Consider the following 12,608-nt stretch of genomic DNA (forward strand, 5'->3'; position numbering starts at 1 on the left):
GTATACATTAACCAGTTTTAGCCTCATATAGTTTGTCATTAGCTGTTTTTTTGATCACTTATATGCCAGAAATGAGCTTCCCTGGTGGCTCAGTCAATAAATAATCTGCCTGCAATGCAAGAGACTTGGGTTCAATCCCCGGGTTGGGAAGATCCTCTGGAGAAGGAAATGGCAACCCACTCCAATATTCTTGCCTGGGAAAGTCCATGGACAGAGGAGCCGGGCGGGCTACAGTCCATGAGGTCTCAAGAGTTGGACACGAGGTAGCGACTAAATCACCACCAGCACATGCCAGAAATAGGCAAAGAAGACGAGGCTCAGAGAAGGTAAATAACTCTGCCCCACCTCAGGTTGCTAGAACAGGAGTTGTAAACTAGTCTTGTCAGTTTCCAAAATCAGTGGGCTTTACACTATACCACAAACAGAACAAGATTTTTATGATGAATTTCCCATCACAGGTGGGTTTCAAGCCAAAACTAGATGACCATCTATCAGAGTGCCAAGTTATACTAAATCATGGATTCTTTTTTTTTCTTTTTTTAATTTGGCTGGGCTGTCGGACTAGATCCAACTGTAAGTCTGTGATTCCATGATGGCAGGAGCCCATTCATGATGGGAGCCAATTCTGCAACAGGTTTTCTTCATTTTGGAAATAACAAAGAAGAAAGGGAACCTCTTCTGAAAGAGTTACTTGGAACACAAGAAGGTGAATTTATGCAATTACCAAGATATTATCCTTAATCCTAGCTGGGTGGTGTGGAAAGCGAACACAAGAATATATTTGTGTTTCAAATGGCAGTTCCTGTAGTCTACAAGTGAAAAAAAAAATCCAAAACTTTGAAACTGTAAGATAGAAAGTTTTCAATGAAGTAAGAAAATTGTATTGTGATCTCAGGATGAATGTCTAAGCAAAGCTTACATAAAACTCTGAAAAGAAGTCGAACAATGGAAAAAGGAAACAGACTTTGGCAATGTCCCAGGAGTCACTCTTGGACAGATTAGTCTACCCATTACAGTATTAGCATTAATAGGATTAACTAATACTGTTACCTTATACCTTGAATATATTCAGAATCATGTTTTGTTTTTTAAGTCAAGTACTGAAATTTTTTAAGGGTCAGTGATGAAAATTTCATTAATCAGTGACTTTCCTGGTGGTACAGTGGTTAAGACTCCACACTTCCATTGTGAGGGCATGGGTTCAATCACTGGTCAGGAAATTAAGATCCCACATGCCGTGTGGCCAAAGAAATAATAAAAATTAATTTTTTTTTCATAAATCAGAAATGTTTACTCCAGATGTTTGAAAGAAGTTACGTTTGGATTTGTAGACAAAAGACATTCTGCAAAGAGATTAGTCATAATGTAGAGATAAAAGCAATAAATCATGGCTTCTAGAAAGATTACAAGGGACTAACTTTGTAGATGATTTTTTAAGAAATCTTAAGCACTTCCTAACTTCCCAATTTTTTGCTAATCTTTTTTGGCTTAGCTTTTTATTGCTTATAAATAAGGATATTTCCAGTTATTTATTGAAAAAGATAGTTTTGAGTTAATATTCTTAAAAGTCTAAAATGAGTTCAGCAGCTATTCATGTGAAATGAATGTGCTTAACTGATCTAAAAATTGAGTGAAAGCAAATTATATTGTATTTGTAGAATATTAGCCTGTTTAGTCAATCATTACAACATAAAGGTGATTTGTGGTATCCAAAGGAATCATAAAGGCGAAAAAGGCAAGTGAATTCAAGGCAAGGTCGATGAAAACTAAAAGTGGGTTTACAAAACTGAATTTTAAAAGATCTTTTCATATGCATATCTGCACATAGAGCTGCCTGGCAAAAATGTTAGTGTCCTTCCTTGCTGTATGTTGTATGTTCAAATTCTGGGGAAGTAAAGAGTTTGAACAGTTGAATAGTGTCTTACATAACTATAGACATGACCCTAAAAATGTAGGTTGAAAGTTTATAAACTATCTTAACTGGATTATGGAATCTGCTTTAATAATATTTGTTAGCAAGCTATAACCTTATCATTTCTACATTGTGTCAATTTTTAGTTGTTTTAAGAAAATTTTGCTTAAAGGACACCTTTTTAGCTAATGAGAAATGGGTCATACCTACTTGGCATAAGATTCAGAATAAAAAGGCATTATATGACACCTCCATATTCAAACCAGTTATGAAATAAACTGCTACAATTCATTTATTCATAAGTGTCAGTGTGATGAGATCTAAGAGCAGGGGTTCCATTATTCTACTTTTCGTTGAATACAACACTCCAAACTCTTGAATCAGAAGAGGAAGTGTAGGTTATTCAAAATAATTACTTTTCATATAAACACCGTGGTGAACTTATCTCTTGGGGCCACTGATCACTATACAGTTCCCAAGAGAAAGCTGAGATGGAACTATGGAAAACAAGTGAAAATTTACATTATAGTAGTTAACAGTGGAGAAAAAGCCAGGTCCAACATAGGCAAGAACATAGTATGTGGGAGAAACCAGCTGTGTGACCACAACTTAATACTGTGCGTTCCTAATGGCAGTGGCTAGAGCGTTTTCACTTTGGACTAAGGCTAACTGCAGTACACCAAGATTTGCCAAAATCATTCTCTTTCCCCCTTTATACTTGTTCTTCCTTTCCTCCTCTGTGTATCCCACATTCTTAACGATATAACTAACTCTCCATAAAGAGGTGAGTTGTTTTACAGACATATAATATATAAAATCATGTTCTTACCCTAGAGGAATCTTCAGAGGATGGATGTTCTGATATAGTCTTTTTACAGCTTTTGTTTGAGTTCTTCAAAGAGTGCATCAATGACATTATGCAATAAGAGATAATTAGTATTAAATGTCTTGAGAGTAACTCAAATGCTTGCAATTTCTAATTTGAAAATTTGGCATTTTTATTGGAGGCAACACAAGGAAGGTGATTGTTTCCAAGATTAACTAACTTCCGGTAGCTCACAAAACAGCAAGAGCAACTGTGCCTTGTAACAATGAGGAACATTAGCACATCTGCTCCAGTAACACACAACCAAGGCTCTGTTGTTATGCTCCAAATGGTGTGAAGACCCTGCCATGATTCGTTACTTACCCCTTGAAGGAGACTGAAAAGGAAACTCACATTGTTGGATACCTATTTTGCACTAAGCACTTTGCTAAGTAGTTTCACACACAGTATCTGGCTCAGTTTTAGTGACATTCTGCAAAGTGAGTGTAAGTACGCCTAAACCCCATTGATAATTCTCCCTTGAAGAATGATACAGTCACGGATGTTACATTGATAGTCTTTTTTTCTACCGATAAAATGATGGTGAGATAGATTTGAAGGCCACATTTTCCAATATGGCAGCCACTAGCCATGTCTGATTATTTAAATTAAAATCTATTAAAATTAAAAATTCAGTTCCACAGTCACACTGGCCACATTTCAAGTGCTCAATAGCCACACATGGCTAGTGTCTACCGAGTTGGACAATGCAGACAATACTCCCACCATTGTAGACTGTTTTATTGGAAAGTGCTAACTGTAGATTTGCAACAATTAGGAGAGATGGCAATTTCTTTGGATAAAACAAAAGTGGATTTGATAGAAAAATTAATAATTAGATTGAGGAAAAATTATTTCAGTATCAAATGATCTTTTATCATGTGACCAGTGCCTATGGTGGCTTCAGCCTGACTGAACTTTAAGCAGGCTTCTTCCTCTGACCTTCTTTTTCCTTTTTTTTTTTTTTCTTGTGAATTTGTTTTTATTTTACTGGGTCTAGGGGATGGGATGGGGAATACCTCTGTAAGTTATGCCCCACTAGGAAGATATCCATTCTAACTTTCCTGGGATAGCTTTCGGAGCTTTTTCTTTTTCTTGGAGCCGCTGCTCTTGCTGGCAGCAGCCTCTTCAGGTCCACTGCTGAGTGGCTCCTCCTTGGAAGACAATTTCCGCTTTTTCTTGGGGACCCTCTTGTTTTGTGACTCATCAGGGTCAGTAACTGGTTCTTCCTTGGGAAAAGATTTCTTCCTCTTGGGAAGACTTCCAGTACCAGCTGTCTCTTCAAGATCACTACTAACTAGCTCTTCCTTGGAAAAAGATTTCTTTTTCTTGGGTTTGGAAAAAGAGACAGATGGGTCTTCCATTCCATTCTCCTGAAGGGCCTCCTGGGGCTTTTGCTTTTTCTTCTTTTTGGGTCTTTCACTTGTCTCCTCACACTCCTCCAGGGCACTGCTATTTTCTGAAGAAGCCAGGGCAATTGCAGCCAGCCTTTTCTTTTCTTTCTTCAAGCGTTTCTTCTCCTGTTTCTCGAGCTTCCTAGTAATCTCGGCAGCCGCTTCCTCTGCCTGAACCATTGCCTCCTTCATGACATCCAGATTCTTTCGGGGAATCTCTCCAGTCTCATAGAAGGACAGCCGCTCCTCAACTTGTTCTCAAAGCTTTTCCCCAAAAACACTGGTGGGCACCTCTGGATGTGTTTATATGAGTAAACAAAGCACATCACCCCAGAGAAGCAATCGATTCGTGAGGCAATACTGCATTTGCTTGCCAGGTATCGGGAGATGTGACCTTTGTTCTTGGCAGCTGCTCGGCCAATGAAGGTAGAGTGGAAAATGAGTCCGTATTTTGGGGTGTTACCCCTTGTCTTCAAGGCTCTGGAAACTTGGTCCCTTTGCTGGGCCCAGGGAATCACTTAGACACCAGGACTGGCCATTGACCTTCTTTTTCTTAGATCATTGCTTTTAGTTCGCAGTTTATCAAGTCATGTCCGACTCTTGTGACCCCATTGGCTGTACCCCACCAGGCTCCCCTGTCCATGGAATTCTCCAGGCAAGAATACTGGAGTGGGTAGCCATTTCTTCCTCTAGGGGATCTTCCTGACCCAGGGATTGAACTCAGGTCTCTTGCATTGCAAGCAGTCTCCCGCATTGCAGGTGGATTCTTTACTGACTAAGCCACCAGGGAAGCCAAGAAAACTTGCGAATTATTTCTCTGCCCCTTTGAGATGCCCTTTAAAAGCATCCTGTAAGTTTTACAACCCAAGAATATCTTTCTCCATGACCTGGGAGCTATCTCTTTAAAATGTAATCCTCAAAGCCAGTGCACTGGGACAACCCAGAGGAGTGGGATGGGGAGGAAGGTAGAAGGGGGGTTCGGGACGGGTGGAGGGGGACACATATACACCCATGGCTGATTCATGTCAATGTATGGAAAAAACCACCACAATATTGTAAAGTAATTAGTTTCCAATTAAAATAAATAAAATTTTTTAAAAATGTAATCCTCAAAGGAGATGGCACCTCTATCTCCCAGTTCCCTGGGAGGGAAGAGCCTAACTTCAGTGGGCACCTTATTCCAAGTTGCAAAACTACCTTATGTCATAAAAGTAAGAGGAGTTTATTTTTTTATTTGGTTGAAGCCAATTAGCAAACACAGAGGACCTATGACTTCCTCAAACATTCTCCCGCTTCCCCAACCCTTAAAAAACCTACCTACTCTCCAGCAAAGTTGAGTTCAGAGTCAGTTTTGACATTCAGAGTTAGTTCTCCCCTAATGCAATAGCCTTGAATAAAATCTTTCTTGCCTATTTAACTTGTACAATTTTTGCTTTGAAGGAAGTTTTCAGAAAGTGAAAATAGTCATTCAAACTACTGTCTCAGTTTATACCAAAAATACTTTCGAGGTTTTTTTTTTTTCCCCTAAGGCCAACCATCTGTTGAATGGTCTACATAGGTAATCAGACAGTTACGTGTGCAAAGTGAAATAGTTTGATTGCAAAGGTAAATACAATTCCAGGATTGAAGGATTCAGAATTGCAATTATGTGTAGCTAGGCATGATACCACTTCAATGGTACACAGACCTGTTACCCAGTTAAACTAGTTGATCATATAAACATGATGGTAAAGGAAGCCAAGCTTTTCAATCCATGAACACTTTTTTCTGGAACATGTTCTTCCTCAAGCTGAACATCAAAGTACACCTCACCTAGGCTTGGAAAGATGGAATTGGGTTCACTGGTGGTCATTCCAGTGATCTATTTCCATTAGGATTTGCAGGCTCAGCCAAGGCCACTTCTAGCCCAAATCTAGACTCCCAGTCCTTCCTCCATTTTATATTCTCTGCAAATTTCAGGGAATTAATCATCATGTCTGTGGGATGCTTCTCAGCATTTTGCCAAAGCTGAATCACTATTAATACAAAAACACTTGCCTCTCAGAGAGTAAATCAAATAGTTTGTAGAGAGAAGGCTCTTTGAAGGGATTTTCTTTTCTTTCTTTGAGATATCTCATGGCATTTCCTTCCACTTACCACCTGAGCACCAAAGGGGGTCAGCAAATGTTGACTCCACCCAGCTCTCATTCCTGGTTCACTACCACTTTTTTGAAAAAAACTAGATTTGAAAAACAGAGAAGGCAATGGCAACCCACTCCAGTACTCTTGCCCGGAAAATCCCATGGACAGAGGAGCCTGGTAGGCTGCAGTCCATGGGGTCGCGAAGAGTCGGACATGACTGAGCAGCTTCACTTTCACTTTTCACTTTCATGCATTGGAGAAGGAAATGGCAACCCACTCCAGTGTTCTTGCCTGGAGAATCCCAGGGACGGCGGAGCCTGGTGGGCTGCCGTCTATGGGGTCGCCCAGAGTTGGACACGACTGAAGTGACTTAGCAGCAGCAGATTTGAAAAAAGACAACTGGGCTTCTTTGGTAGTAAAGAATCTGCCTGCCAATGCAGGTGACAGGGGTTTGATCCCTGATCCAGGAAGATCCCACATGTCGTGGAGCCACAGAACCTGTGTACCACAACTATTGAGCCTGTGCTCTAGAACCCAGGAGCCACAGCTACTGAAACCCACATGCCCTAGAGCCTGTGCTCTGCAATAAGAGAAGCCACTGCAATGAGAAGCCCGTGTACCATGACCAGAGAGTCACACCTGCTGGCTGCAACTAGAGAAAACCCTGTGTAGCAACAAAGACCCATTCCAGCCAAAAATAAATACATATATATATATATATATATGTTTGTTTTTTTTTTTTTTAAAGAAAAGAGATGGCTTTGGGGGTGGAGCTGGAAGTGGAGGTGGGCATAGAGGAATCACACTTTCATTAGAACTAAAGCTACCTGATGGACATCCTAGGTGGTGCAGTGGTAAAGAATCCGCCTTCCAATGCAGGAGACACAAGAGACACAGATTCAATCCCTGGATCAGAAAGACCCTTGCAGTAGGAAATGGCAACCCACTCCAATATTCTTTCCTGGAAAATCCCATGTAAAGAGGAACCTGGTGGGCTAGAGTCCCTGGTGTTGCCAAGAGTCAGACACGCCTGAGCACGCGCACGTGCGCGCGCGCGCACACGCACACACACACACACACACAGATACCTGATAATACATGTATTTATACATTTCTGATGCTTTATAATTTTCAGAAACTTTTCATGTTAATTCTTTCAATCCTCTCAACAGTCCTGTGGGGTGGGTTTTAATATTCTACAAAAACAAAACAAAGCAAATTAGGAAGTTTAGAGATGCCAAGTGGCAGAGCTTACAGAAGAGATGTCCACTGCCTCTACTTCTCACCGCCCTTCTCTGTATCACATGGTAGTTTCTTCCTGGGCTCCTGCCACTGACTGAAACCACTCCCTCCAAGGTCTCTCACTACCTCTTTGTGGGAACCTCTTAGGTCTTATCTCCCAAGAGTATCCTCTGCACTTGACTTTGTGGGCCCACCCTCCTTGGTTTCTGGGGCACTATACTTTTTTGTTTCTTTCTTGCTTAACAAGTTGCTCTTTTAAGAATGTAACCTCTGCCTCAGAACTTCCGGACAGGCAGGAGGCAGAGAGATATTGATTGCTTTACCCAGAGTGTGCCTGGAAGTACAGAACCTCCTGGCTGATGGCTCTCGTTACAAGCACATTTATTTTGTGATTCAATGCCAAGCCGTGGGTTGCCAGTCCATGAGTTACATACCTCATGGGCTGTAGCCCACCAGGCTCGTCTGTCCATGGGATTTTCCAGGCAAGAATACTGGAGTGGGTTGCCATTTCTTTAAGGGCCACCTAAGAGAAGTGGGTCCTAAAGTATGCTTCTTTCCTCAGCAGCATATGGAACTCACTTCCAAGGCCAAGTTGCACATCAATTTTATCAGCTCAAAGAGGGGAGTGCATAGCTCAAGAGATAGCTGGTGGTGGTAAGGAAACCAGGAAGGAATTCCTTCCTATGGGAGCAGGAATCAGAGGACCAAATTCGCTCTCCAAGTATATTAGTGCCAACTCTACTTTTAGTAATCTCCAAGGTAGCTGCAGGATGACCATCCTAACAAGACAGACTTGGTCACCAAGTGAAAAATTTGTTTGGAAACCCCATTCTGGAGAAAAGTCATCGTTCAAAAAGATACATGCACCCCAATGTTCATTGCAGAACTGCTTGCAATAGCCAGGACACGGGAGCAACCGAAATATCCACCAACAGATGAATGAAGATGTGCTACATATAGACAATGGCATAATACTCAGCCATGAAACAGAATGAAAGAAGGCCATTTGCAGCAACATGGATAGGCCTCGAGTTTTTCAGACTAAGTGAAGTAAGTCAGACAGAGAAAGACAAATATCATGTGACATCACTTATATGGGGAATTGAAAAAAAAATGATACGAATGAACTTATTTACAAAACAGGAACAGACTCACAGACATAGAAAACAAATTTATGGTCACCAAAGAGGAAGGGTGGGAGAAGGGATAAATTAGGAATCTGGGAGATATATATATATATATATATTACTATTGCATATAAAATAAACTAGTACCTATAGTACAGGCAACGATACTCAATACTTTATAACAACCTAAAAGAGAAAAGAATCTGAGAAAAGTAGATATATGTGTATGTATAAATGAATCACTTTGCTCTACATGTAAAACTAAACATTGTAAATTAACATTATACTTATATTTCAAAAAAGATAATTTGGTTGAATTCAAAATCCATTTTCATCTTTGAAAAAAATTTACTGCTACATTTGTCATAAAATTTTTAAAAAGGAAGGGTTGCTAGATTCTTTATGTATAATTTTAACCTTCATAGACATTTGAGTGGTTATAAAAATTGTGTTATTACCTATATAAGTGAAAGGAAAAGGCCCCTTCCATCTCACTGATTCAATGAACATGAACTTGGGCAAACTCCAGGAGATGGTGAGGGACAGGGAGACCTGGCGTGCTGCAATCCACGGGGTCACAAAGAGTCAGACATGACTTGGCAACTGACCAACAACATTTGAGTGAAACATTTCTTACTGTTTATAACCACCTGACCTGCCTCTTGAGAAACCTGTATGCAGGTTAGGAAGCAATAGTTAGAACTGGACATGGAACAACAGACTGGTTCCAAATAGGTAAAGGAGTACATCAAGGCTGTATGTTGTCACCCTGCTTATTTAACTTATATGCAGAGTACATCATGAGAAACACTGGGCTGGATGAAGCACAAGCTAGAATCAAGATTGCCGGGAGAAATATCAATAACCTCAGATATGCAGATGACACCACCCTTATGGCAAAAAGTGAAGAAGAACTAAAGAGCCTCTTGATGAAAGTGAAAGAGGAGAGTGAGAAAGTTGGCTTAAAACTCAACATTCAGGAAACTAAGATCATGGCATCTAGTCCCATCACTTTATGGCAAATAGAGGGGGAAACAGTGGAAACAGTGTCAGACTTTATTTTTTTGGGCTCCAAAATCACTGCAGATGGTGATTGCAGCCATGAAATTAAAAGACGCTTACTCCTTGGAAGGAAAGTTATGACCAATCTAGATAGCATATTAAAAAGCAGAGACATTGCTTTGCCAACAAAGGTCCATCTAGTCAAGGCTATGGTTTTTCCAGTGGTCATGTATGGATGTGAGAGTTGGATGGTGAAGAAAGCTGAGTGCCGAAGAATTGATGCTTTTGAACTGTGGTGTTGGAGAAGACTCTTGAGAGTCCCTTGGACTGCAAGGAGTTTCAACCAGTCCATCCTAAAGGAGATCAGTCCTGGGTGTTCATTGGAAGGACTGATGTTGAAGCTGAAACTCCAATACTATGGCCACCTCATGTGAAGAGTTGACTCATTGGAAAAGACCCTGATGATGGGAAGGATTGAGGGAAGGAGGAGAAGGGGACGACAGAGGATGAGATGGCTGGATGGCATCACCGACTCGATGGACATGGGTTTGGGTAGATTCCGGGAGTTGGTGATGGACAGGGAGGCCTGGCATGCTGCAGCTCATGGGGTCGCAAAGAGTCCAACATGACTGAGCAACTGAACTGACTGACTGATAACGATCAAGAATATGAGAATCAAATTCCCTGAGCAAAAACACTTTGTCTGTTTTAAAACTAAATGGCAAGTGGATATTCAGAGCCCAGATCTTACCACATACCAGCCAAGAGACTGGAAGCCCAGCAACACCGCCATCTACCTTTTAACCAATTTTGATTCTCAAGCCAAAGAGCCATAAGCCATAGGGCCCACTGTGTCCAGCTCCACCAGAACTGTGCGGCACAGGAGGACCGTGGACTACAAGGGCACCACGGCCCTGGCCAGCTCAGAAATTCCCTGAGATGCCAAGTTGGTAAGAGAAAGGCTTTGCAACAGATGTTAACCCAAGCGTCTAAAACCTGTCCATGGTTGGGCTCCACATTCTCCTGCTGACAGTTTTAACCTGCCCGTGATGCCCTGGCTCTGATCCAGCTGAGGTCACCAAGATGGCAGATTCTGAGGGCCACCTGTGCCCTCCCTCATTTCTCGTCTCCTCCTCCTCTTTCCCTTCAAGCAAACTCTGTGCCCTCATGAAGGAAAAGCCTCCTTCCATCTCTCTGCCCTGCTTCTTCTTTCTTGAATTAATTATTTCGCTGCACCAGGTCTTAGTTGCGGCATGTGGGATCTAGCTTCCCAACCAGGGATCAAACACCGGCCCTCTGCTTTGGGAGTGTGGAGTCCCTGGACCACCAGGGAAGTCCCTCTTCCACCTCTCTGGCCCCACTGGCAAGGCTGTCAACTGGATCCTACTGGATATTTGTGATGGAGATGCTTAAGACCTGCCAAATGCTGCTGCCATCTGCTCTGTTCCTTCGTTTCTGCTCCTCACTCCCTGAAGTTTCCAGCAAAGGTGGGGGCTGCTGCAGCCCCTCCTGGCCTTGGAGAAATTCCCTTCCCCTCCCTGGAGGCTGTGTCCAATGGATGATGGCTCGCCAGTGGCATCTCTTGGGCTCTAGCTCCTGGAGAATGTTGTGAGTTTGTATTTTTAACACAGTGCTCATCAAGAGATACATATCATCTTTTCCTCAAGATGTGGGGAAAATTCTCTCATTATCCAGGCCCTGCTACGCTGTGTGTCTAAACCATGCTGTATATTCTGCTGCCTGTGGCTTCATTCAAAGGGATTTGCAAGAGGAAAAAGGAAATGGAAGAGATCACATATAATTAGAAAGAAATCCATTTCAAACAAAATTTGATATTAAAAAGTCAGCTTAAATATTTTATAAATTCAATATTTAGCATTCCTACTACTTTTATTTTATTATAGCTGTGCTATAAAAAGAAGTTATTATGGATTGAATGGTGTTTTCCCCATAAAAACGTATGTTGAAGTCATAACCACCAGTTCCTCAGAATATGACATCATTTGGAAAAAGAACCATTGCCGATATAATTGGTTAAGATGAGGTCATACTGGAGCAGGCTGAAACTCTAATCGAATATGACTGGTGTCTTTACAAAATAAGGTTTCCCCGGTGGCTCAGTACGTAAAGAATCCATCTGCAATGCTGGAGATACAGGAGATGTGGGTTTAGTTGCTGGGTTTGGAAAACACCCTGGAGGAGGAAATGGCAGCCCACTCCAGTATTCCTGTCTGAAAAATCCCATGGACAGAGGAGCCTGGCGGGCTATAGTCCATGTGGTTGCAAAGAGGCAGACACGACTCAGCACAGAGCACAAGGTACATGATACCTTAAAAAAACAATGGGTGTATGAAAACAGAGAGATACACAGGAAGAATATCATCAGATATCCGAGTTATGCAGTTTCAATACAAAAAAACCAAAAAAACCCAAGAGCCAAAGACTGCTGGCAAACCACCAGAGGCGAGGAAAGATTTCCTTCATAGATTTCAAAAGTACCATGGCTCTGCTGACACCGTTGATTTGGGACTTAACGCCTCCAGAATTGTGAGACAATAAATTTCTGCTCTTTTAAGCCACAGTTTGTGGTACTTTGTTATAGAAGCTCTAGGAAAACCAATACATAAAGTAATGAAAAATTTTACCACGTCCATATAGACACCCCTAAATCTCTCATAGCTTACCCGCAGCATGCAATGTCCTATATAAATGCTATTTTCTATGTGTATTCCTGTATGTTTAAAGTTGGGAAATACACTCCTTCACCTTTTCTGAAAGGATTCACATTTCCTAGGAGGTATCATCATTGGCCCTCCTCTCAGCCAATTCAGTCTTTAAAAAAAAAAAAAAATTGCCATGCCCCAAAGCATGTGGGCCCTTAGATTTCCAACCAGGGATCAAACCTGTGCCTCCTTCACTGGAAGAAGGAATCTTAACCACTGGAC

General features: G+C 41.5%; 1 pseudogene; it reads right to left on the reverse strand.

Moving 5' to 3' along the window:
• Positions 1 to 3,832: 3,832 nt before the first annotated feature.
• Positions 3,833 to 4,423, reverse strand: LOC145521893 (nucleolar protein 56 pseudogene; annotated as a pseudogene).
• Positions 4,424 to 12,608: the final 8,185 nt, after the last annotated feature.

Source organism: Giraffa tippelskirchi, chromosome 9, assembly GCF_054371585.1.
Source record: "Giraffa tippelskirchi isolate mGirTip1 chromosome 9, T2T-mGirTip1v1.2.pri, whole genome shotgun sequence".
NCBI classification, from domain to species: Eukaryota; Metazoa; Chordata; class Mammalia; order Artiodactyla; family Giraffidae; genus Giraffa; species Giraffa tippelskirchi.